Source organism: Ambystoma mexicanum, chromosome 13 (assembly GCF_040938575.1).
Source record: "Ambystoma mexicanum isolate Mex_15411 chromosome 13, UKY_AmexF1_1, whole genome shotgun sequence".
Lineage (NCBI taxonomy): Eukaryota > Metazoa > Chordata > Amphibia > Caudata > Ambystomatidae > Ambystoma > Ambystoma mexicanum.
The window spans coordinates 631095814-631121981 of NC_090938.1; the positions used below are offsets into that span (position 1 = coordinate 631095814).

Below are 26168 nucleotides of genomic sequence, written 5' to 3' on the forward strand. Positions count from 1 at the left end.
TGATTCCCCTGAGAATTAAAGACACGACATAACTAACTTTCCGTGATGCCACTTTCGTTGATGCCACTGCAGTCACTGCATATGCAGATTTGGGGGCAAACTCATATTTTGTTGCCTCAGAAAATAGTTGGACTGGCAACATCCAACTGGAGAGCCCAGGAAAGAGGGATGTAGAAATGCTCAACCGTTACACTGACAAAAACTGTGATTGAGTGAGTTAATGAGTCTTGTGAAGTGGATGTTGTGGACTGACCTGCCTCCAGGCACTTGAGAGAATAAGCGGCCTTTTGGGGTGCTTTTGTGCAGCACATAGTACCCCAGACACGAGACGAGCTCTTTCACCTTTTTCGTCTGTTTCCAACTCACCAGAAAAGAAATGTAATAACCTAAAAGATATATAACTTTATTTTTTTGTAAAATAACCAGTAATTCGATAGGATTTACATTGAAAACAACAATACAATATAATAGTACTTTAATGTTATAACAATTAACATAAAATGAGAGAATAGATGATAATGTTCATTAAAACTGGAAACATGCATAAGACTGAGACAATCCTTGCATTGATGACAGTTTTATTCTTAGTCAGAAATCAAATTACGGTTGGGTTTGATCACACTCATAACTCATTTTCAGCAACTAGAAAGGGCATTTATAGTCTTAAGCGCTACACAAATAACCAGCAATAACACAAATGAGGGCTATTAGATTTTCAGTATTTGCAAGTGATCCTGTCATTGCCAGGCTTGGTTTTTGTATATTTCTCATAGCTTGTTCCTTATTTAAAGGCTCCCCTAGATCAGGGGACTAAAACCTTTGGTTCCCCCTAGATCTGGTGCCTACAACCTTTGGTTCTCCAGAACGTTTAGATTACTGCTCCCATCACCCCGATGCAGCATAGTCTATATTAAGGGATCATGGGAGACGTAGTCCAAAACATCTGGCTAGATGTAGGTTGCAGGCCCCTGCCTTAGATTTGCATTCCCTCCCAGCTGCGCACATGTGGGTGACCTTATTTTCACCCAGTGCTCCCTGTCGCAAATTACTGTGATTTCATGAAAATAATTACTACATTATAATTTACTGCGCAGTAATTTACTTTGTGGGGTAAAATAGATAGGTACAGATGGAGGGGTTGAAAAGGTTAGGGGTCAGATTAGTTAGGGGTAAGTGAGTGGACATGGGTGACCCCCACATTAAAGAAAACAAATAAATAATGTACCACATAGTAAATGACCACACAGTCATTTATTTAAATGAAACCACGTAGAGCCTCCTGTCACCATCTCAGCAGAGGAGCGCCTAGAAGCACCCACTGTAGGATGTTGGAAACAACAAATTATAACAAACAAAGCTTGACAAACCACCACTCACCGACTTGATTTAACAAAACATAGACACCATTTTTTGTTCGGAAAACCTTACAAACAGGTGTGATCTTCTCTCTTTTGATGAGCACTCCCTCTGCCCCTTCGGCAAGGACTACACCGAGGGGCACCGAGTACGCAGGTGCTCAGGGAGGGCCCCCCGCCCCCCCCAACCCATTTTCCCAAGGGAATGGGACTATTTTTTTTTTCACTCCCACAACCACATTCCACCTCCTGCAACCGCGTGGTCACTTTCCATCCGTCTCTGCCCTGCAATCCTACTCCCTCCTCCTCCTCTTTTCTCTCATCTCTGCTCCTCCTTTCTTCCACAGGGCACAGTCTGGTTCACCAAAGGTGGGGGCACAGGAAGCCACCTTCTCGGACACGCTTTGGCACCTCAAGGCCACTGTGGTGGAGCGGGTGCAGTACAGATGCTTTTTAAAGTGATATAACATAACGCTGCATGCAATATGGCACCCACACACATGCACGCACACAGGCAATGCTCACAAATGCAGAAACGCACACCCTAAAATTGTGAAATAGACTTTCTATCATTCACAAAATATCTTAATTTGGTGCTGCCATGTATGATTGTGCCCACATTACAGAAATGCCACAGTTGCCACTTTCACCACATGGGGAGAGATGTGAGATCAATCCCTTTAGTGACCCCTTCATTGGTTTATATATTGAGAACAATCAGTGTATATCAGTGCAATATAAAGACACCCTCTTTGTAAATGTGGCATACAGAGCATAAGTAGTTAAATCCCAGGACAGCAGCATTATAACATTGCAACGCTGATGAGCCATTGTAAAGAGTGGGCGAGGAGCGGGCATTAACCACTGTTAAAATCACTGCTACTCTTTTCCTGTCAACATTCCACAAGAGTGCTCAGCCCAGTGCTTTAAGTTGGCCAGGGCCAGCTGGGGCCGAGCCCTGCCAGTCTCCAAAAAGTGAGGCCATTATCCCGCCACGGCCAAAGCCACGACGGAAGATGAGTCGGCAGCCATGATTGAGTGAGGCAGCTGTGACTGACAGAATTGCCAGACAGCCACAGCATCCCTCAAACGGTTTGCGCAACACTGTGGCTGGCTGGCACTTCTTTCAGTCACAGCTGCAAGAAACACACAGCGTCTCCAAACTGTAACCTCCTCTCGCGACCCCCTCGCGAGGCTTACAAGACTCAACCGACGGGTCACAAGAGAAGGTTACAGTCTCTTTGTTGCCTATTGGTAGATCACCCTCTCCCCAGCGCACAGAGCACATTAGATCACTGAGTCAACAGCTTGGCTGACAAAGATGCCTCGGGCTCGGTGATCTCATTTGCTCTGCAGCACACAGATCACCGAGCCAGAGGCATCTTTGTCCATCGGCAAAGCTGGCGGCTCGGTGAATGAATCTGCTCTGTGCGCTGCAGAGCACATTAGATCACTGTGGGGGCATGGAGGGGGGGATGGTTCAGACAATAGCGTGGTTTTAGATTTGGCCAGGATCCACCGGAGGCACCAGGAACCTGCTAGTTTGAGAGGATAGGGAGGTGAGATTCAGGAAGATTCCAGAAGATGGGACAGGGGGGTTAGAAATATGTAAATATGTTACATATGTCTATGTTTACAAAAGATGGCTTGAAAAGTACACAAACCATAGTAAGGTACACACACAAGTATATTTGTGTGCGTTCCTTATTATGGAGTTCTTCACTGGTTACTGGGAGTTATGTTGAGTTAAGAGTGTGTAGGCTGGAAACAATTGAGACCTGGTAGAGTCTGAGAATCTTTGCTGTCGGTGTGGTTAGTTGTGTGTTTGTGCTGCAATGTGCAGGAAAGATGTGCGTTGAGTGCAGTAGTGAGCTTTGCAGAGGATTTAGAGTCTATTTTAGGTATGGAGCTATGTAATAGATGGTGTGATGGTCTCCCATTTGTCACCCAGGGTACCTGGTTAGGTTTTGTGTGGCTTGGAGTGGGTATGCCCATATAGCATCTGCATACAGTAGGTTTGTTTGTGTGCATTTTTTAATGGGTCACTCCTAGCAAAATGCTAATACAGTGCACCCATCAACAACAACAAAAAAACTCCCCAGCACGTGCTACAGCAATGCAAGAAATAATCAGCATTATGACCTCTCACCTGCAAGACTAACTAAAGGAAGCTGAATGTACCTTGTGCACTACTTACCACTCACATGCAGCTATTTATACGCCCAACACCGGACATTAAATGGTATTTATATATTTGTGTGCGCACCTTACTGTGGTTTGTGTACTTTTCAAGCCATCTTTTATTAACATAGACATATTGTACATGCTTGGCTTTAGGCCACGCCCATCAAGTCTTAGACCATACCCATCATGCAAACCATGCCCCCAAATTAAGCCCCCCCCCCCCCTCAATTTATTTACCCACTTAAAGCACTGGCTCAGCCTCTCCCATAGCCAGCCTTCCAGCATGTATATCTTTAATCAGTTGCTGCTTTTTAGCCCAGGCACTAGTTGGCATAGCTCCTTAACCCTGTGAAAACAGAAGTCTGTGTTCATAGGGAAGGCTGCAATGGGTGTTATCGGCCCTAAACCTCTGGCCCACAACTCTTGTGCAGGGCGATAAAACCTGTTACAGACTTCCCAAAGCCCCCTCCCCCCAACCTGTAACACTGCATGATCAAAGTTTGTTATAAGCTCAGACAGCTTCACCTGGTAATAACATGATCGTAGAGTGCGAGGACACTGGGAGACCTTCCACAGAGGCTCCCTTATGTTGTGTCACCAGAGTCTTTTTGAGGACAACTGAGACTGAGTGCGTTCAATTGTCTAAAGGTCTCTCAGAACAGAATCTGAACATCTCAGAGTTCTCAGCCAAAGTATTTGCTGGGATGTATTCGAGGTCTAGTGGTTAAGTCGTTGGCGAGGCAAACAGAATACCAGCATTCTAGTCCTATCTTCCTCACACACCCATGTGTGATCTTGTGCACACCACTTTATCCCACAGTGCTTTAGTTCTCTTGAGCAACATTAGAAACATTCTAATCCCCAGAATTAAGTGCAAAATATGAATTGGAAATGTGGAAGTTATGTTCATCCTCAGAATGATGCGTGTGTCCCAAGCATCCTTCAAGGCCTTACCGCTCGAGCGTTACTTGCTCATACTGGCCAGTACTTCTCCTGCGCTGTTTGACCATCTCAGCCATCTTCTCTATCCCTTCCAAAAGCCCTTCGCCAATGGTGGCGCAGCAGCCCTGTATGTGCCATTCGTGCCACTGTAGCTTCTGAAGCCCCAGCTCTTCCACCAGTACTGAGGTGCTCCGGGCCCCGACTAGATCTTGTTTATTTGCCAGGACTACCACTGGAACGCCCCACATCTCATCATCCTGTAAAATGACATTCAGCTCGTACCGGGCTTCCTTGAAGCGCTCTGCGTCTGCACTGTCCACCACGAAGAGCAGCCCATCCGTGTTGGCAAAGTAGTGCCTCCACAGAGGCCGGATCTTGTCCTGGCTACACACGTCCCAAACGGTGAAGGACACATTCTTCATGGGCTCCAGTGTCTCAACGTTGAAGCCGATGGTGGGGATGGTGGTCACGGTCTCGTTCAGCTTCAGCCTGTAGAGAATGGTGGTTTTGCCGGCGGCGTCCAGCCCCAGCATCAGAATACGGGCTTGCATGCCATAGAAGCTCTTCAGCACTTCCTGGATTCTGCTGAGGAAAACACCCATGGTTTCACCAATCTGTTCCAAGCGGTGTGTGGCTCTCTCCTTGTGCACAGTCTCACGATCACACCTTGCTGCTGCACCTGTCAATCTCTTCCTGGGGGTAAAGGTTACTCAGGCAATTGAGTTAAAAGGTAAAGGCAATTGAGTTAGCCGTGTGCCGACTCCCAAGCTGCTGTCCCCGTGTTGCATGTAGTATGCACTGTTAGCACACTGCCTAGTTCTTCTCCCTATATGCACACAGCTGAGTGGCCGCTAAGAGGCATTTCTGGTTTCCACAGTCAACCTCATATTTCGCAATCTTGGTTTTCATTGGTTCAGAGCTGTTGTTGTCTTATACTGAGACGTCCGTAGGGGCGGGTGGGCTTTTGACACATCATTACAGCCAGCTCTGTAAGTGAAATGTGGACGGTGCCTCGCTGGAGTGGGCGTGTCTTCCTGCCGCAGTGTCTGATGGAACGGGAAGTGAAGTGATTCACTGTCAGAGGCAGAACAAGTCTTTCTCCGAGCGCGTGGCAGCTGCCTCCACAGCTCCTCGATCATGATTTTCATGGCCAATCTTTGTGCACTCGATGCAAAAAGGTTAACGCTGGCAAAGTTCAGAGTGGAACGAATGTAGTATGCTCTGCGTTTCTGTTTTTGGCTGTAGTAAGTATGCCAAATGCACAGGGAACTACGGCTCACTGAAAAGTTGTTTCTTAAGGTGATGAGATTGCTCAATGGGTTGAGTAATTGCTGCTGAGGTATTTGTGGAAACTACACGTAATAGGCTGTTTAGTAATGCAGGGAAAATCTTTAATCTTTCCGAGAATGATAAAATGTGTATGACGGAGTTGCGTTAAGTTTAGTTATTGACTGGTACCTGTAGGTACTTATGTAACTGCAAGTGGTGGGTTCAATTTTCTGGGTTGTTAGTAGGTGTAGAGGGGGGAGAATCTGGTTGCTGTCGCTGCAGCGTCCGTGCATGCACATTTAAAGACACCACGGTTTGTGTGCAGGTAATCTTTTACGTGTGTCGAGGCACCACCGCTGGTGACAGCCTGCCTGGAAGTGTCCTGCAGTGGGCATGCTTGTCATCAAGTATGAGTTTGTGTGATGACCCATGTGGGTTTATTTATTCAGGCATGTTATGTGCTTTCCAGTTGTGGTGAAGTGTATTTGGCACAAAGTAGTTCAGTGTTCTTTTGTTGTGTATGGATGCAATATGATGTCATGTAATGTACCTGGGTCTTGTTTAGAGCAATTCCTGCCAATGTGTTGCCCTCTTGATGCCTGATCCTGTGGAAGAGTGGGACTGGAGTTAGTGGCCATAGAGTGAAGACGTGAAGCATGGACTCATACTTCCAAGGGATTGCTGATCACCCAGTCTCAGATTAAATTGGGAGTGGAGGATACGTATACGTAGGCGTTAGGGAGGAGTCCTTCCTTGAAGTGGTGAGTTTTGAGCTCCTTCCTGAAACGTAGAAGCAAGGGGGCAAGACTGGTGTTGACGGTCAGGGGGTTCCGGAATCTGGGAGCCTAGACGGAGAAGGCCTGTCTTTTGGTTCTTTGCTTCCTGCACCTTTGGTGTTCAAGCCTGCCCATGTCCTTAGTTCTGGTGTATCGCAGGCCTCCAGAGATGCTGAGTTTCTCAGTGCAGTAGCTTGGGGAATCATGGTGACAGCCTTGTAGCTGATGCAGCGGGATTTAAAGATAATACACACGCACAGTGGGAGCCAATTCAGTTCGATGAGGGTCGGCGTGATGCAGTCAAATTTGTGGAGTCCTTTGATGAGTCGTGCAGCAGTATATAGGATGTGTTTTAGTTTAGTTTATTACTTGTAGAGTGCACCTAACCCTGAGGTATCTGGGCGCTTAAACATAGGAAGTCGCCAGAAGGCCATTGCCACCATCCAGGTGGGAGAGTACCAAAGCTTGGACAGAATATCTGAAGTGGTTTTCTGTGATGAAGGGCTTGATTTTCCACAGGAGCAAAAGCTGGTACCAAGCCATTTGTGTCTTCCTTGCTATGTGCTGTTTGAAGGTGAGGTGTCTGTATATATTTAACCCAAGGGACATGGCACGGGTGGTCATCTGGGGTGTAAAACCCTCGAGGATCATAGCAGAGAGCCAGGTCTGCATGTCAAGGTGCTGGTGGTGTTGGTAGCAGTAGGAATTCAGTCTTGGAGGGGTTGAGCTTCAGATAAGCGCTGGATATCCAGGATTGGATCAGTGTGAAGCAGACCATGAGCCTGTGGATGTCTCCAACAGAGGATATACCAAACCTGTAGATGTCTTTGATAGACAATATCTCTAGGTAATGCTACATGTTATCTGAGTAATTTTTGATGTTGTTTCGAGCCAGGAGGGTTCAGAGCGGTTCCATTCAAAGGTTGAAGTTCACGTGTGAATGGATGGATGTTTGCGGGGCCCCACAGGAAAGTCGAGATGGATTTGTCAATTTTATTTCTAAAGCAATAAAGACAAAAGCCTGTAGCCATAGTAGCGCTGGACAGGGACAGATGGCAATAAACACAGGCTCAGGACCACAGAAGAGTGTTGGTGGGGACTGAGGATTGGTTCATTAAGGTGGGCCTAGCCTGCACCAATCACTGGGGCCCATTTGGCTTTAAAGGCTTTGAAAGAGGGCTGAACCCCTCACTTAGCAGATCATCCGATGACTTCGAAATCAGTAAGAAGAAGGACTCATTTGGACCCGGCGGAAGGTACAGTCTGCCTTACATCCTCCGCCAGTGAAGGAAGGCCAGGTGTTCCAAGAGGGAAGCAAGATCCCTCCCCTAAACATCTCCCAAGGAACAGAGGAAGATGCTGGTACATTGTGGTTCTACCCACCTAGTTCTTCTCTGGAGGCCCCTAGAGACAGTTGCAACCCTTTGCCCCTTTGGTGCTGGAATCAAATAATCTTGAACAGTAAGACTGATTACTTTACTGACTACCCTCCTGTCAGTATCCAGAGTGCATCCCTTTCCCTTGTGAAACTGTCTGTCCTCTGTGTTCCTTTACAGTGTGGGTTGTATTTTGTAGTGCGCTAGAACTCTCTGTTGTAGTAATAATAAAGTAGATATTTGTATACAACCTTGACTGGGCAGTCCCTTTTATCATTGGGTAATAATTGTACTTTCGCTGTGTTGCAGCTAACCAACATTCCACAACCTTGCGGAAGATAAGCCTGCCGTTCCGTCCACGTTATCAAAATTGGACAAGTGGGTCTTATAATTCACTTGTATTCCAATCTGTTCGGATCCCTTCTGGTGTACTAGAGGTGTGGAGTTGATTGATTGTTTAGAAACCGATATTCATCCCTGGACCACTGGTGCCCCAGAAGTTGATTCATCGTAGCCACCCAGTCCAGAATCCTGCCCTTACTATGTGTTGATTCCTTAATGTGCTGGCATTATCATTGGGTAATGGATGGGAGGGCTTTATGTGGTGGATGCCTCGCCCCTCAAGATCATCCCATACCACCCCTGCAAAGATCAGCTAGAGTGGCCTTAACAGATTTAGCCAGTGGGTCAGTTAAGTCATCAAGACTAAGATTGAGATCTCCTAAAAGGATCCTTTTTGACAATGGTTTTAGAGAAGGGAGAATCTGGTTACTGAAATGGAGTCTGGCATATTATTTGACGGTTGATATATCACAATGAGGTTGATTGTGGTTTTGTAGTCCATATCAAGTTTAAACTGCAATGCTTCACAGTTAGGTATATTTGCATCCTATATTTGATGTTTATTGAGGGAGGCTTGATAAATTAAGGCTACCCCCCCCTTTTACCAATGGAACGGTCTGCTCTGAGGATGCTGTACCCAGCTGGAAGCTCTAGAGATGGTGCAGGACCAGCAGCTGAGTGCAGCCAGGTTTCTGTAATGGGGCAGATGTCAATGTTTTGGTCTAAAATGAAGTCTGCTACTTCTGTTGAATGTTTGACCAATGAGCGAGTATTGAGCAGCATGCATCTTGGAGTGTTGACTGGGACTTTGGGTCTAGTTTCAGGTTCGAGATCAATGATGGGGGATCCAATGATTTAATTAATATCCAAAGTCAGCAAGTCATCTGAGTTTTTCACATATGGGCTGTATGAAGCTGCCTTTGGCTGGGTGCAGCAAGAGTGAAAGAGATGCTTCGGAGTGAGCTGTGGTGAGGTGGTGGACAAGGTGGAGAAGGTAAATGTGACATCAGTAGAATGCTCAAGCAGCATGGCCACTGCTGTGTGTGTTTAGTGTATGTAGAGTAGTATAAAGTAGAAAGATGTAGACTGTTAGGGATTTTATCAGCGGGATATTACATAATCTTGTGGTATTTTCTTTTGCGTTATTCTGATGATGCCCTCCATGATGTGACGAGACTTCCCTCTGCTACCTATATTCTATTTAGGTTCAACTCTACATGCATATTATTAAGCTTAGTACACGTGAAAACTTGACAGTGCTGTCACTCCAGCAACTTATTTACGAGGCTGGACTACTGCCTTTAGCAGATTTGTTCAGCTGTAAACATACACAGCCGAAACACTGCACTCACACTCTAACTACAGCCCACAATGCATAATTTTCATAAAAGCCTTTCCCCACTTGTCGTTATAAGCTGCTTAAACACAGTGACTCAAATATCACAAAAATGTTTCAGACACAAAATATTTCTTTTTTTTAAATGTGTGTTTATCTTGGTAGACAACTTGCCACTGGTATGCAGCAATCAATAGTATTCAGCAATCATTACATGACAATATTCGGTAGTGCGAATGTGAAAAAGCAGTTACAAAAAAAAAACAGTTTCAGAAATAAACACCTTTCCATGATAAAATGAACTGTAACCAGTTTCCCGACCTTTCCTGTGGGATTTGAGATAAACCACACTAATAACAAACCCCTGCACCTTTTAGAAATACATTTGCATGTACATTTAAACTTCTGGCTGACTAATGAAAACCCATTCATTCCCTCACGTTTTTACTTGCATGCTCAACTTATTCATGGAAGATTTTTCTCTCTGTTATCTTTGGAACACCCCTCTCTGGGTCAGCTTGGCAACAAATGCAGTTGCGACCTCCAGCCCACAGGGGTTTGGGTGTGTGTAATTGTAACGGGATAACAGGTTCACAAAATGTTGATATTCTGTCATCGTTTCCTCATGTTCCTTCATTCCCCTGCCAACCATTTTTTCTTTATTGAGTGGGCACTACCTGAATTCATGCCCATATCTACCAGTCACTGCTCTGTTCTGATGCCACACATTGTGGGTTCTAGCCTCCACCCCCACCGCCACTCTCTTTCCTCCTTGCTGGCTCAGCTCGAGAAACAACATTTTGAGCTGACTTTGCTGGCAAAAGGACAAAAAAACACAAGTATGGATCCAAGTTATTCGATCCCTGTTTTTTTTCAGTCTAAATTTTACCTGTATTTTTTCAGCGTCTGTTATGTTGATTTATTGCCAATAATGCTTCGAGCCGCAGAGGACTCCCAGGTGCTAATTTATGGATTTGAAAGGTAATTGTTTTGTCCCAAGTCTTTTCCAGAGGGGGAGATCTGCTTGTCCTCCAGAGGTAGCTTTCCCCAGCTGGAGTTGACTCTTGAAAGACAAACTAGACCAGAATTATAATTCTGTGTTACCCACTTAACTCAATTGTGCGATCCTGGGCACATTGTTTTATATGCTTGGAATTCGTTTCTGCTTTCTGCCAAAATTGAGAGCGCTTAGAAACAGGCTAAGATCCAATAATACATGTTTTTTTAGCAAGCACTGACAAAGCCATTAATGTTGGATGATGTCTAAGGATTGTATCGTCATTGGCACCACATCCTCAGATACTCGCATCCCTTGCCAGCTATTGCCATCATATGACCTGGAGGAAGCACCATTTGTCAGACATTGGTGTGATGTGCTTTGGTGTATTTTCAAGTTTGCAGATGTCCTATTCTTTATGTCAATCAAACATTCCCTAATTCCAGCTAATGTTAGCTCTCTTAAAATTTCATCAGAATCTGGATATCATCGCGTACTTAAAAAATGAAAGGCTGAAGAGCCATATTATATCTATAATTGAACAGATATATAAGAATCCTGGGCATAGAACCCTTTTGTGGTGTTTTTTCTCACCATCCTTCTGCAGGGATTACATATATGTTGTTTAATCAAGTGAGTTGTGTACTTTGCTAGCAGCTTTATAGATACAAGTATCATTTTACCTCTTGAAAGCCATTCACAAATAATTGAACCTTCTATACCACTTTAGCTGGGAAATAATGGGGTCAATCACGTAAATTGCAGACTGGGCCGAAATCCCAGCATCACTACTTTTCCACATTGTGCGATCCTGTGCAGATCATCTAAACTCGCTGTGCCTTAGCAGCCAAAATCCGGATCAGTAGTCACTAATTATTCAGGTCACAGCATGTGTTATTTGAAATAATCCCCACCCATAATTTGGTAGACTTTAGCATTGCTACATATATAATACTAGCAGAGATACCCGTTCTCCAAACGGGTTCTGCAGACAGACATGATAACACTGATCCTGTCGGTCCCTGTTCCGATTCACTTATTGCTTGATGTGCTTTGCAGCCTGAAATAAACTGTACTAAGATTGGGTGTGTGTGGCTGTCTGACATACCCCAGAGCAGACATTGGGGGAGGCGATCGTTGGTGTGCTGCTGCATACTGGGACATTCTGTGCTCTCTCCCCACCTGTCGCCTCACCCTGGCATGGTGAAGTTCATTGTGGTGCATTGAAGTGCAAATATCTTGGAAACCGTGCATTCTAGGGCCAGGACCTCAAGTTTTGTTCCTCGTGTCGGGGCCGGTCCTTCTACGACCAGATTAATGTTTCACCGATTGCAGACAACCGTCTCATGTGTGAAGCGCTGAAATCTGAGGAAAGGGGTGGGGTGTCCAAATGTCATTTAGCTAGTAATGTCTGCAGGGTCCTAAGGGGTAACTATGCAAAATGTGGTGCATATTGGTGAAATGGTGTGGAATTGTATAAGGAACAAAGCTTTGCCAAGCCATAAACCCACAAAGAAATGCCGACTTGTGGCTGAAATCTGAGGAACAGGGTGGGGTGTCCAGACGTCATGCAGCCAGTAATGTCCGGAGGTTCCTAACAGGTGCCTAGGCAAAATGTGATGCATATTGGTGAAATGGTGTGGAATTGTATAAGAGACAACACTTTGCCACAAACCCACAAACACATTTTGACTTTTGCTGAAATCTAGGAAAAGAGGTGCGGTGTTCAAATGTCATGTAGCCAGTAATGTCCAGAGGGCATTAACAGGCAACTATGCAACATTTGGTGCAGATCGGTGAAATGGTGTGGAATTGTATAAGGAAATATTCGCCACAAATCCCGCCACAAACACATTTTCACTTTTATGTATAGATTAATATTGGCGATTCATATATTGCACACCAGTCAGTTGTCTTATTATTCACTCATGGTAAACCAGGGTCCTTGGGAGACTGTGAATAGGAGTAAACAATATTTACATGGTCTAGTGCAGGGGTATGCAACCTTGGCTCACCGGATGTTTAAGACTACAATTCCCATGATATCTGGCTGTTGACTCTGCTGGTTAGGGATGATGGGAGTTACACTCTAAAGCATCTGGATAACCAAAGGTTGCCCATCCCAGTGTAACCTTTGACTTGTAGGTATGAATACCTACAATCAAAACACATATTTGTAACTCTTTGGCGTCCATCCTTATTGTTTGTTTAATTTCCTGTTCCCCCCTCACCCTCCAGTAGAGATGGTGGATGGATGTGAGGCAAGGGCACACAATATATTGATGGAGTAAAATGGTCACTATGTTTGAATGAGAACTCTGGTGTCTGATATCTATGGGCGGCGACGAGAAGCCCAGGGGCATTAGTAAGGTGTCACCACCCCCAGAAGATATTCAAGAGGTGGCACAGGGATACCATTAATGCTCAACTTTTGGAATGCACACCACAGACATGCTTGTCTCTAATAATATCAGGGGTTACCACTATAAGCACTATTCAATTTATCAAGCAGGTAGAGGTGAAAGTATGACCTGGTCAAGAGTCCAAGCTGTTAACAAGTGCTCTGTGCAAAGCCAGGTTTCATGTTACCGGTTCGATATGTAATGCTATGCACCCTCAGCTCACAGGTGTACACTTGTCATATTCTCAGTGCAACCATATTTCATCTTTAAATAGACTATTATCTTGTAATGGATTTGCACCCATTTAATTGATGGTCTTTGGAGTCCACTTCTTGTATTAGCATCTGCTAGGTGTGTTTCAGGCAATCAGATGGCTCTAAGTATTGTGCTGCACACCAAGCCATTGAGATTATATGCACACCTCCCATTTATTAGTTTTGGCTATTAGGTTGTTCTGAAAGTGCTACCTTTAAAGCCGAAACTTTTGTCATTAAAAATAAGAGCTTCAACATAAGAACTTGAATTAGGGGCTTTGAATGTAGGTTTGTAATGCTTTTAATGCAGATGACATATGAGGATGGATTTCTGTAGTTTGGCTATGTGTCCCACCCATTTAACGGCCATTGTTAAGTGAAATCTATAGCATGTTCTTCCCATTCCTACCCATTTTCTCTCCAACCACAGCTCTCTTTGCACTCTTTGGCTGAATTTGTATTGTGTGGTAAGTTTGTCAGCCATTTTTACTTCCAACATGCCAGTTGCCATCTGAAAATGTTATTTAAATGTTATTTGACTTGCAGCTTTTAAGTAATGTTACACATTTCACAGTATGTGTATTAAAAATAAACAAGGTTGTGTAATAGTTAGGTTTTGGTTTAAAATGGCTCTGCAAATGTACATCTAATGACTTGTTGGGGATTGCTTGAGTGTTTTTGATGTAAGGAGCACCTGATTCGCTATTTAGTTGGTGCGCCTCCTCACCTCCATCCTCGCCAAGGGAATCAACCTCCCAGGCAGCATGCCTGCCTAGTCTCACGGTTTTTACACAGAGCATCGACTCTCTGATATTTCCAGCCAAGCCACAGTGGAAGATGTTTGGGGAAGTGTGCTTTACTGGTGTGTGAGTAGCAGCAGTATTACTGGGAAAGCGGCAGGAAGTGAGGAGGACGGATGAAAGGTAGAAGACTTTAATTATGTCCCTCTTTAGACCATGCATGCTGGACACAAAGAGGTGAACATTTGCAGATTGCGAGTTCAGAGTCCTGCCGATTTGGGAAGCCTGGCTGTCCACTTCTTCCTTGAGACTCACCTCTTCTTTGTGTTGCTTTCTTAGAAGACTATATGTAAAAGAAAATCAAATACATGCTGAAAACCATAGATGCACGGCGCCCAAAAATAACTGCACGTGTAGATGATGACACATTGAAAATCACGTTTAATTAAATACTGCCGTTCAGCGGTGGAAGACATGCACAACACTTTTAATTACTAAAGAATAAAGAGCCTGCATAGTGATTTCATTCCAAAATGATATCGTAATCGGTTCCATTTCATGAAGCTGCATATTACTCCCTTACAAATGTCGCAGATTTCACAATTGTGACTGGTAAAAAAAAACACCGATTGATTCTCAACTACTGTGTTACGTAGACGACTAAAATGTTCCTTTCTGTTTTTTCTTGAGGCTTGTGAAATGCCTGGCTAGTTCTGTGAATACAAAACCCCTGCTCAGTGCTAGCAAGGCTGGGCCACAGTCTTCTTTTTCTTTTTACAGCTCTGGGGCAGGGCACCAAAAACAGGCAAGGACTACATATCAATGTGCGAGCTGCCTTTGGCAGGAGGGCCTCTCAGATAAGGCTGTTTTTTCTTCTCTGGTATTGATGCAACAGCACGGGCCCAATGCAGCACTTTGCCTGACATACAGGAGGGGCTGCTGAGTGTCACTGGTATTTATTTATTTATTTCTCTTCTGGGCCCACAAGCTATACACTTCTTCAAGGGGTGGCGAGGTGCTCCCTTTTACCATGCAGATGAGGGTTGCCAGTATTTCTCTCTTTTCTTCTGCTCTCTGGCTAGCTGGGAGGAGAAGAACCAGGAAGTTGTGAACCAAGCTCTCTGTCACTGGGACATCATTACACACGGCACCAGCAGTTGTCACTTGACTTCACCCCTGGGATGTGGGCTGCAGAGCACCCAGTGCACTGGACTGGCACAGCTTCTGCTGCAGGTTTTTTCCCTTTCTACTTGAAGAGAAATGCCGGGTTGGACAGATGACTGCTTTGCTTAGATGTCGAAACTACAGGAGCACTGCAGGGGTTCAGGGGGCTGGGGGCAACCCATTAACTCCACATAACACCCTCCCAGGGAGTGCAGGTAACACAACAAAAACTCAGGGCCCTTTCCTTCTTTTTAATTTCTGGGCTGTTTGCTTTCTGTTTCACCCGGGCCACTATGGGAGCATGACCTTGGCCTTCAGCAGTGCCCTTCTTTCTCTATGGTGGTGCATAAGCATGGTAGGCAAACACATCAGGCAGCTGCAATGGAAACAGTCATATTGAGGGCTCCGGAAGAAGAAACGCCCCTTTGTTCCTGGTGCCAGCGTGCTGAAAGGCTCCAGGGCTCGGTGGAGGCAGCATATGTGGGTGCCCCTTCTGGTTCTTTCATGTTCTTCATGGGTATGCCAGGTCTGAGACTGTGCCAAGGGCCCGCAGCAGAAATTTTTATTTTGTCTTCAACCGGTCTGCTGTCAGAGGGCATTTGAGGACTTCACGACCACCACACAGACAGCAGTAGACATGGCGTATGCTCCACTCCAGAGATGTCATTTCCCCAAAATGCCTGGGGTAGCAAAAGTGACGCCACATGGCCCCTGGCCTCGGATAACATCACAGAAAGTGATGCTATTTGATCTTGCCCCAAAGTGACATCACGGGAAGCGATGGAACATGACCTTCCACCCCTTGACAAAACAGGATGTGGCATCACATAACATTGTTCCTAAGTACACTATGAAAAATATGATTATATCACTATAATGTGATAAACATTTTATACAAGAATGGATCACAAAATGTATCCTTAATATCAGTGTGTATAGGCCCATATTACCAAATTACTGTGAATGCAAGCAGATGTCCAAGGCCCCATGATAATTATGTGTTATTATATAGCACTTGCGCTTAAGCACTTTATATAGGACAAATATACATACAAGGTCACCCAACCTGTGCTTGTAGTCATTTATCAACCTCAGAAGGATAAAAGGCTGAGTTGACCTTGCCGGGATTCAAACCTGCAACCTGCAGATCACACACACATCGTAGGAGCAAGGGCTCAACCCGCTATTTTACCGGCTCTAGCTATCTCACCGACTATGGTAAAATTAGCAATTGCATGTCTGATTGTTCTCAAAGTCAGAAAGCAAATTACACTCTGTTATGGATACCATTACACTGGTAACTGAGCTTTAACAGCTGGCCAGTTCATCGGCAGGTCTGGTCCAAAGTTGGCCACATGCAAGCCTGCGTGGATCTACTTTTCAGGCTTCAGAGGTTTGCAAAATACATACCATTGGGAGGGTTCATAACTGTGTATTAAAGAATTTAGAGTAGCGCAGGGAAAGCAGCAGACTTACATGGCAACCCATACTGTGGGCACTCGTTGCCAGATACATGCAAACATCCTGAACAGCATGCCATGGAGATAGGAAAGATAGACACATTACAACAAAGCATTTATTGTGGCACAATGAAATCAAGGGCCACTTTATGTGCTATGGTCAAACATCTCTACGCTGTACACAAGCTTTTAGGCACAAGGATTTTGTCAAGTGACCGAGGGCACAGACATGGAATGTCTTGTGATGATCGTAACAGAGGCAACGGCCGGAAAAAACATGCTATAACTGCAATTTACGAAATGCAAAATCCATAGTCCGAAATGGATGCTTATTCTACTCTAAATGCTTTTTCGAAGTTTGTGTCTGCATTGTGAATTTGAGGTGTTTAAAAACAGACTAAATCAGGGACTCACCCCCTGAAGTGGGTCTGAAATAAACTTTTGAGTCTAGCAATTATTGTGTAGAATTCCAGAAAGACAAATTGTTTGTTATTCCTATTCTTTCTTATTTACGGTCATTGCTCAAAGTATTACACATGTGGAACCCCCTGTTTTTTTTAAGAGTCTGAACAAGAAAACCAGCCACTCCAGAAACCAAGAACCACATGGCGTTGGCCACAGCCCTGGAGCTTCAATTGAAAAAAAATATATATATTTTTTTTATGGGTAGCAGGGGAGGCCTCAGGGGTCGCAGTTGCAACCCATGGCAACCCCCAAATGACGTCTCTGCCCCACTCTCCTCTCTGTCCCCGGAAGGGGCCTGACCCCGAAAAACGAGTGGCTCATGGCGGCCAATGAGGCTGTAAAGGGGCTTTACAGCAGGACTTCAGTGGCAGTAACATGACCAGCAGTAGGCAACAGCCCGTCTCGATGCACTCACCCTCAGGCTCTTCCCTCTGTTTGGGTGGACTGTCACTTTTACGGCAGCCTCAGGGTGCATCATTGTACAAGGGCCGGGGGTTGACAGTACATTTGTTTTTTGTTCTAAGTTATCACAGATGCTAGCATTCACCAAGGGTGGTCATTTGGGGACAAATGGACATTCAGGTAAGTAATACGTGTTTCAAAATGGTGTCAGTGTTTACATTTAAAGAGGGTAAAATAATGTATACTTAAATACATCACTGACTGTAGTTACACTATGAAACACTCCATAGACACATACATTCAGCGGGTTTTGCATATTTCGATTCCCGCTGTAAAAAATGAAACTAGATTTACAAAAATGTGTCGGTGTCTTTGACATTATTTGGTGACAGAGTGCTGAATCGTTTCAAAAATGTAAACCAGACTAGGGAGGGCATTCGTGACCCCCACATTTATGTGGGGGTGCACCGTATCTGGAACCCTTTTGCACTGGCACAGACGGGCTAAAACGGTGGTTTGGAAGATTGTCCAGAGCAGTGCCACTGGTTCAGATCAGATCATAACCTTCCACCCATCACTTTTTTGGTTTTGAGTTGCTCCGTGATATATCTTGGCAGGCGGTGCCATCAGATCTTATGCTCAACATTTCAAAGAACAATGTTACTTTAGAAATACTAAATTGAACTACAGGAAGAAACAAGAGGAAGCAGGTGAAGATGCACCTGTGGGACTAGTGTCAAATGGCGAGTGATTGCGCCCATTGTACTACTTAAGGAGCATCCCACATACGTAGATATTAGCAAGGCATTTTCACGTGAGCAGATTAATTCAAGGCGCTGATTCATCGTGGTTTCTGGTCAAGGAATGCTTTTCAACATCACAAGTGGATCATCTCACGCAACGCTCGCATTCAACAAATCGTTTTCTTAGAGCCTCATTGGTATTTGAAATAAAGTTAGCGTTGTCCCTCACGATAACTTGTCAAAGGCTGGATAGGGACGTAATTTCACCAAAATGCCAGGGGTAGCAGAAGTGACATCACACAACCCTTGAACTCTGATGACATCACAGGAAATGATGCCATTTGACCCCACCCTGAAGTGATAGAAAACGACCTTTCACCCCTTGACAAAACAGGAATTGGCATCTCATTGAATTGTTCCTAAGTACACTACGAAAAATATGGTTACGATATCACTATGATGTGATATACATTTCATACAAGAATAGATCGCCATATGTATCGTTAAGATCAGTGTGTATAGGCACATATTCCCAAATTACTGTGAATACAAGAAGACGTCCATGGCCAAATGATGATGTGTTAATATATAGTACTTAAACTTAAGCGCTTTATATTGAAAACATATACATACAATATCACCCAACCTGTGTTGGTACTCATTTATCGACCTCAGAAGGATGAAAGGGTGAGTTGAGGTATTTAAGAACAGGCTAAATCAGTGACTCACAGCCTGAAGTGTGACTGAAATAATCCTTTAATGAGTCTAGCAAATATTGTATAGAATACCAGAAGGACCCATTATTTGGTATTCATATTCTTTCTTATTTAGGGTCACTGATGAAAGTGTTAAACTTGTGGAACCCCTGTTTTTCTTTTACTTTTTAATGCGGTTTGAACAAAAAAGCCAGCCACTCCAAAAGCAAAGAGCCACATGGCTCTGCCCACACTCTCTACCCTACTTACTGAACCTGCCCCCACACTCTCTCCCCTAATCAATCACCCTACCCTACCCACTCTTTCTACCTCCACCCACTCACCCTCCTACCCCCACCCACCATTACCCCACTCTTCCCAACCGACCTTAGACCCACTATCTACCCCCCCACCCAACCTACCCCACTCTTTCCCTAATCACCTACCCTACCCCAACCAATCCTAACCCAACCCACCCTACCCTCACTCTCTGTAAACCCACACAGCCTCCCCCACTCTCTCCACCCCCACTCCGACTCTCACTACACACACCCACCCAACTGACACAACCTCCACCCACCCAAATCTCTAAAACCCACCCACCCCTACTCTACTCCCTCTCACCCTTCCTCTCACAATCTCGCTTTATTTCTTACTCTCTCACTCTCAACCTTTCTTGCTCATATACCTCTTGCTCATTACCGATGGCACCCTCTCTCAATCATTTCCTCCCTTGCTCCATTCTCCTTCCTTCTTATTCTCGTGCACACCCGCACCCCTTGTCACATCCTCCTTCGAAACTTTGCATTCTCCTCCTTGCACCGTGGTGCCTATAAATGCAAATAGCAAAGAACAGCTGTAAACGCCCAAACTGTTGGCTTTGCCAATAATTGTTTTTTATTGCATGCAGTCTGCAGGTGGTGCTGTAGCCAGCAGCTTCTTCCCTTCTTGGGCTGCTCTGCATAAGCCACTCCTTTCTTCTTCACAACTGGTGCAGCTTCATTTCTGAAGGATCACCCCTTTTCCTTTCCATGGCAGACATCTTGGATTCTTATTTTTCAGTGTGGGTAACTCCTTTTAAGCTCTGTGCGAATTCCGTTCAGAGCTCAAACAACTTTCCCAAATTGAGGACAAAAGCACCCAGATGTCAGCAGCCTTAATGGCCACTAGGCCAGCCTGCAAAGGGTTCAGAAACCTAGTCAGAGGCAATTGCTTCACCCAGCCCTTTAACTTCACAAGTCTTGTAAAGTGGATGCTGGGGACGGACCTGCCTCTAGGCACTTGAGGAAAAGGAGCAGTATTTCGTGGTGCTTTTGTGCAGCACATACTACCCCAGATACTGGCTCTTTCATCTCTTTCCAAACGTAAAAAAGATATATTAAAACTGGAAAACATTCATAACACTGAGACTTTTATTGCATGAATCTGAACCTCAAATCCGCGAGCTACTGATTTTACAAGAGCCAATATAGCAAAGAAGTCAAAAGTGTAATTTACATAATTCATGCATCCCAGAATGCATTGGCAAATATCTCCCCTTGCGGTCAATTCTCGCATTGAGGACAGTTTTATTCTTGGTGAGCAATCAGATTATGGTCAGTTTTGCTCACTCTTAAAACTCCTTTTCAGCAACTTTAAAAGGCCTTTGGATGTCTTAAGCGCTAGACAAATATTCAGCAATAACATAAATGAGGGCTATTAATAGATTTTCAGTATTTACAAGTGATCCTCTCAATGCCAGGCTTGGTTATTATATTTCCCATAGCTTGTTCCTTAATGAAAGGCTCCCCCTAGATCAGGGATCTACAACCTTTGGTTCTCCAGATCTTTTGGATTAGTGCACGCATCATGCCTAGAAGACATTGGGCCTCATTAGGAGTTTGGAGGTAGCCATGCCATTCTTACCGGCATGGCTACTCCCAAAAATAGGGAATTACTGGCCATGCCGACTTTAGTGGGCCCGGTAACTCCCTTTCGCCGGACCCGGACTCGGTACGTCCCCATTCCCGTGGAGCCCCATAGGGCTCAGCGGGAATGGGGAGGATGCTAACAACGGGCCCGTTAATGACGGGCCCGTTGTTAGCATCCTGTACTGCTAGCGGGTCCCGCTCTGCACGTCTGGTCTCGCCAGGCGTCCAGAGCGGGACCCGCTGCAGACCTCGTAATGTGGCGGCCCGGAATGAACGGTGCCAGTCCTTTACCGGCACTGCTCATTCCGCGGCCGCCAGCCTCGTAATGAGGCCCATTGTCAATAGTAAGGGATCATGGGAGACGTAGTCCAAACCATCTGGAGAGATCCAGGTTGCAGGCCCCTGCCTTAGATTTACATTCCCTCCCAGCTGCGTAGTGGCCTTATTTTCACCCTGTGCTCCCTGTCGCAGATTACTGTGGTTTCATGGAAATAATTACTACATTATAATTTACAATGCGGTCATTTACTTTGTGGGGGTAATATAGATGGGTATAGATGGAGGGGTTAAAAAGGTTAGGGGTCGGATTGGCAGGAGGTAAGTGGCAGGGGGTGAGTAAGGGCAGTCATTTATTTCAATGAAACCATGTAGAGCCTCCTGTCACCATCTCAGCAGAGTAGCGCCTAGAAGCACCCAGTGTAGGATGATGGAAACAACAAACTATAATAAACAAAGCTTAACAAACCACCACACACCGACTTGATTTAAAGAAACAGACACATTTTTTTGTTCTGAAAACGTTACAAGCAGGTGCGATCGTCTGTCTTGTGATGAGCACTTCCTCTGCCCCGTCGGCGAAGACTATACCCAGTGGTGCCGAGTACCTGCCCCCACAGAAAGACCAATTGCTTGAATGTCCCGATATGTTATAATGGGACTTTTTTTTTTTTTTGCTATGGGCCACCCCCGGCACCCGTCGCTAAAAGCAAAAGTCTACACGCCTGGCTACACCTACCTTCCCACTCCCATAACACACATCACATTCCTTCTCCCGCACCCATGGTCACTTTCCATCTGTCTGTGCACTGCAATCCTACTCCCTCCTCCTCTTTTCTCTCATCTTTGCTCCTCCTTTCTTCCACAGGGCACAGTCTGGTTCACCAAAGGTGTGGGGCACAGGAAGCCACCTTCTCGGACACGCTTTGGCACCTCAAGGCCACTGTGGTGGAGCGGGTGGAGAATAGGTGCTTTTTAATGTAAGATAACATAACGCTATATGCAATAAGTCACCCACACACATGCACGTGCACAGGCAATGCTCACAAATGTAGAAACACACACCCCAAATAGGGAAAGACTGCCAGCCGCAAAATATCTGGGGCCTCATCACGAGTCGGGCGGTAGCGCCGGCGCTAATAGCCCTACCGCCAAACCCCCCGGCCCCATTAGCGCCGGATCACGGGTTTGGCGGAACGGTTATTGCCCATTCCCCATTGGGACCAATGGGGAAAATTCGCGCTAATCGTGCCAAAAATATCGGCAAATTTGCTGCGACTTTCCCCCCAGCTCAGAGCTGGGGGGGAAATCCGCCAAAGCCATGATTTGGCGGACCCTTAAATGCAGCGGTAATAGCACTACCGCCGCATTTAAGGGTTACCGCGAAACTCGTGATGAGGCTTCTTATTTTGTTGCTGCCATGTATGATTGTGCCCACATTAGAGTAATGCCACAGTTCCCACTTTCACCACATTGATATGAGATCAATCCCTTTAGTGACCGCTTCATTGGTTTATATATGGAGAACTATCAGTATATAAAGACACCCTCTTTGTAAATGTGGCACGTAGAGCATAAGTAGTTAAATCCCAGGACAGCAGCATTATAGCATTCCAACGCTGACGAGCCATTGTAAAGAGTGGACGAGGAGCGGGCATTAACCACTGTTACAATCACTGCTACTGCTTTCCTCTCGACATTCCACACGTGGGCTCAGCCTCTCCCATGGCCAGCCTTCCAGCATTGATATCTTTATTCAGCTGCTGCTTTTTAGCCCAGACACTAGTAGGCATAGCTCCTTGACCCTGTGAAAACGGAAGTCTTCGAGGTCATAGGGAAGGGAAGGCTGCAATGGGTGTTATCGGCCCAAAACCTCCGGACCCACAACTCTTGTGCAGGGCGATAACACCTGTTACAGACTTCCCAAAGCCCCCTCTACCCAAGCTGCAACACTGCATGATCAAAGTTCGTTATAAGCTCAGACAGCTTCACCTGGTAATAACATGATTGCAGAGTGTGAGGACACTGGGAGATCTTCCACAGAGGCTCCCTTATGTTGTGTCACCAGAGTCCCTTTGAGGAAAACTGAGACTAAGTGCGTTCAATTGTCTAGAGGTCTCTCAGAACAGAATCTGAACATCTCAGAGTTCTCAGCCAAAGTATTTGCTGGGAAGTATTTGAGGTTTAGTGGTTAAGTCGTTGGCGGTGCAAACAGAATACCAGCCTTCTAGTCCTATATTCCTCACACACCCCCGTGTGATCTTGTGCACACTACTTCATCCCACGGTGCTTTAGTTCTCATGAGCATCATTAGAAACAAACTAATCCCCAGAATTAAGTGCAAAATATGAATTGGAAATTTGGAAGTGAAGTTCAGCCCCAGAATGATGCACGTGTCCCAAGCATCCTTCAGGGCCTTGCCGCCCGCGCGTTACTTGCTCATACTGGCCAGTACTTCCTGTGCTGTTTGACCATCTCAGCCATCTTCTCCATCCCTTCCACCAGTCCATCGCCACTGGTGGCGCAGCAGCCCTGTATACGCCATTCATGCCCCATCAGCTTCAGAAGCCTCAGCTCTTCCACTAGCACAGAGGTGGACCGGGCCCCGACCAGGTCCTGTTTATTGGCCAGTACTACCACTGGTACACCCCACATGGCATCATTCTCTAAGATGGCAACCAGCTCGGACCGGGCCTCCTCGAAGCGCTCTGGGTCGGCGCTGTCCACCACGAAGAACAGCCCATCCGTGTTGGTGAAGTTGTGCCTCCACAGAGCCCGGATCTGGGGATGGCCGCCCACGTCCCAAATGGTGAAGGACACATTCTTCATGGGCTCCACTGTCTCAACGTTGTAGCCGAGGGTGCGGATGTTGGTCACAGTCTCGTTCAGCTTCAGCCTGTAGAGAATGGTGGTTTTGCCAGCGGCGTCCAGCCCCAACATCATGATCCGGGCTTCCATGCGTCGGAAGCTCTTCAGCGCTTCCTGGATTGTGCTGAGGAAAACCACCAATCAGTACCAAGCGGTGTGTGGCTCTCTCCTTGTGCACAGTCTCACTGTCACGCCTTGCTGCTGCACCTGCGAATCTCTTCCTGGGGGTAAAGGTAACTCAGGCAATTGAGTTAGCAGTGTGCCGACTCCCACGCTGCTGTCCCCGTGTTGCAGGTAGTATGCACTGTTAGCACACTGCCTAGTTCTTCTCCCTATATGCACACAGCTGACTGGCCGCTAAGAGGCATTTCTGGTTTCCACAGTCAACCTCATATTTCGCAATCTTGGTTTTGATTAGTTCAGGGCTGTGTTTGTCTTACACTGTGACGTACTTAGCAGCAGGTTGGCTTTTGACACATCATTACAGGCAGCTCTGTAAGTGAAATGCTGGACGGTGCCTCGCTGGAGTGGGGCGTGTCTTCCTGCCGCAGTGTCTGATGGAACGGGAAGTGAAGTGATTCACTGTCAGAGGCAGAACAAGTCTTTCTCTGAGCGGGTGGGCGCTGACTTCACAACTCCTCGATCATGATTTTCATGGCCAATCTTTGTGCACTCGATGCAAAATGTTTAACGCTGACAAAGTTCATGTAGTATGTATGCTCTGCGTTTCTATTTTTGGCTGCAGTGAGTATGCCAAATATTGAGTGATGTACGAGTCGGAGGACTCACTGTAAAGTTGTTTCTTAAGGTGGTGAGATTGCTCAATGGGTTGAGTAATTACTGCAGAGGTCATTGTGGAAACAATAGTCTGTGTAGTGATGCTGGCAGGGACAACCTTTCATCTTTGCGAAAATGATACAATGTGTATTACAGGGTTTTGTTAAGTTTAGTGATTGACTCGTATATAAGTGTTATGTCTGAGGCGGAGCAGGCTTGTCTCAGAGATAACCCTTGCATTTGTCCATTTGTACCAATAAGCCTTATCCTTGCTCATTCTTCTGTTTCTTTCATTTACTCTTAGTAAAGTGCAGAATGAGACAGTTCTTCATTTGGCAAAATTGACCGCAGATTTATTTTCACATTATAAAAAACCACTGTACACATTAGTGAAAATAGTTCTGAAGGTGTGGCGACTGCTCTGTGTCCAACAACCTGCTTCCCGCTTTCTTTCCACAAAGTCCACAGTAGGCACAACTCTCCCAACCCTTTGTGTCTGTGCCCCGCCTGCCCTTGCCGTTTTTTCAGGGGAAGATGAGCCCTTATTGTTACCACCAGACGCCCCTGCCGCTTAGGCTCCCAAGAGGCGCTGGTCTGAGAAGAGTGAAGGCCCTTTTGGCTTTCTCATGGCTCATTCGGAGTCTATCTCTTGTGATTGGTCGCCAAAACACCGCCACGCCACGGGTGGGTTACCGCCCACCGTGGCTCCCCCCTTTATGTTATTTACAATTCCGGGAGCTTTGTACATACATTCCAGAAAAATAGTTCCATCCCCATTGCTGATAAATGAACACCATCCTTTAGGTAATATTCTGGGGATTTTAAGTTAATCAAGCCATGTCTGATTTGTTGGAAACCTCTGCCCCTGCAGAATTTCGACACAGCACAATTCAATTTCCTCCTTGATCTTTCCACCAGAGCGTGGTTCTCTGCTCCCCTCCATTCCTGCCTGGGAATTATCTCTGACCACACGATCTCGGTCTCACCCAGCTGCGCCGACAAATCCTGTAATGAGAACATCATCTCCTTCAACAAAGCCCCCCTCACCATGCTTGTCAGGTCATTCCCGCCCAGATGGATGACCAAAACCTCTGGTTTTTGCTGCTTACCCAGAAACTTGTGAATAAGCCCCTGCAGCTGGGCCCATTTCATCCGGGCACCCCGTGCCACCATATCCGATATTCGCCAGCCGTGGTGGGATCACCCGCACGCAAGGAGGACTGCGGGACAGTGGGATCACTGTCTTGGTGCGGCGGTGGCCACGTGGTGGGATCACCCGTGCGCCGTAAGGAGGACTTCTGGCTGGGACAATCCTCGTTGCTAGTTGTTAGCAGCGGATGCTGCTCCAAAGAACCACAGGAGCCAGCGGATAAGCATACATCTTCTTTATTCGGAATACAAACTCTTACTGCCTCCTCCCTCCTATTTCCCCTTT

General features: G+C 45.9%; 1 protein-coding gene and 2 pseudogenes across 1 annotated transcript in view; all 3 read right to left on the reverse strand.

Moving 5' to 3' along the window:
- Positions 1 to 389: 389 nt before the first annotated feature.
- LOC138521612 (ADP-ribosylation factor 3 pseudogene) lies at positions 390 to 24439 on the reverse strand (annotated as a pseudogene).
- Positions 562 to 5486, reverse strand: LOC138521611 (ADP-ribosylation factor 3 pseudogene; annotated as a pseudogene).
- The window catches only part of LOC138521613 (ADP-ribosylation factor-like), a 54204-nt gene continuing 48332 nt past the window's right edge, over positions 20297 to 26168 (reverse strand). The window contains exon 2 of the mRNA XM_069634566.1: positions 20297 to 21340. The gene's annotated coding sequence lies outside the window, so the exon portion shown is untranslated. The remainder of the gene's footprint in view (positions 21341 to 26168) is intronic.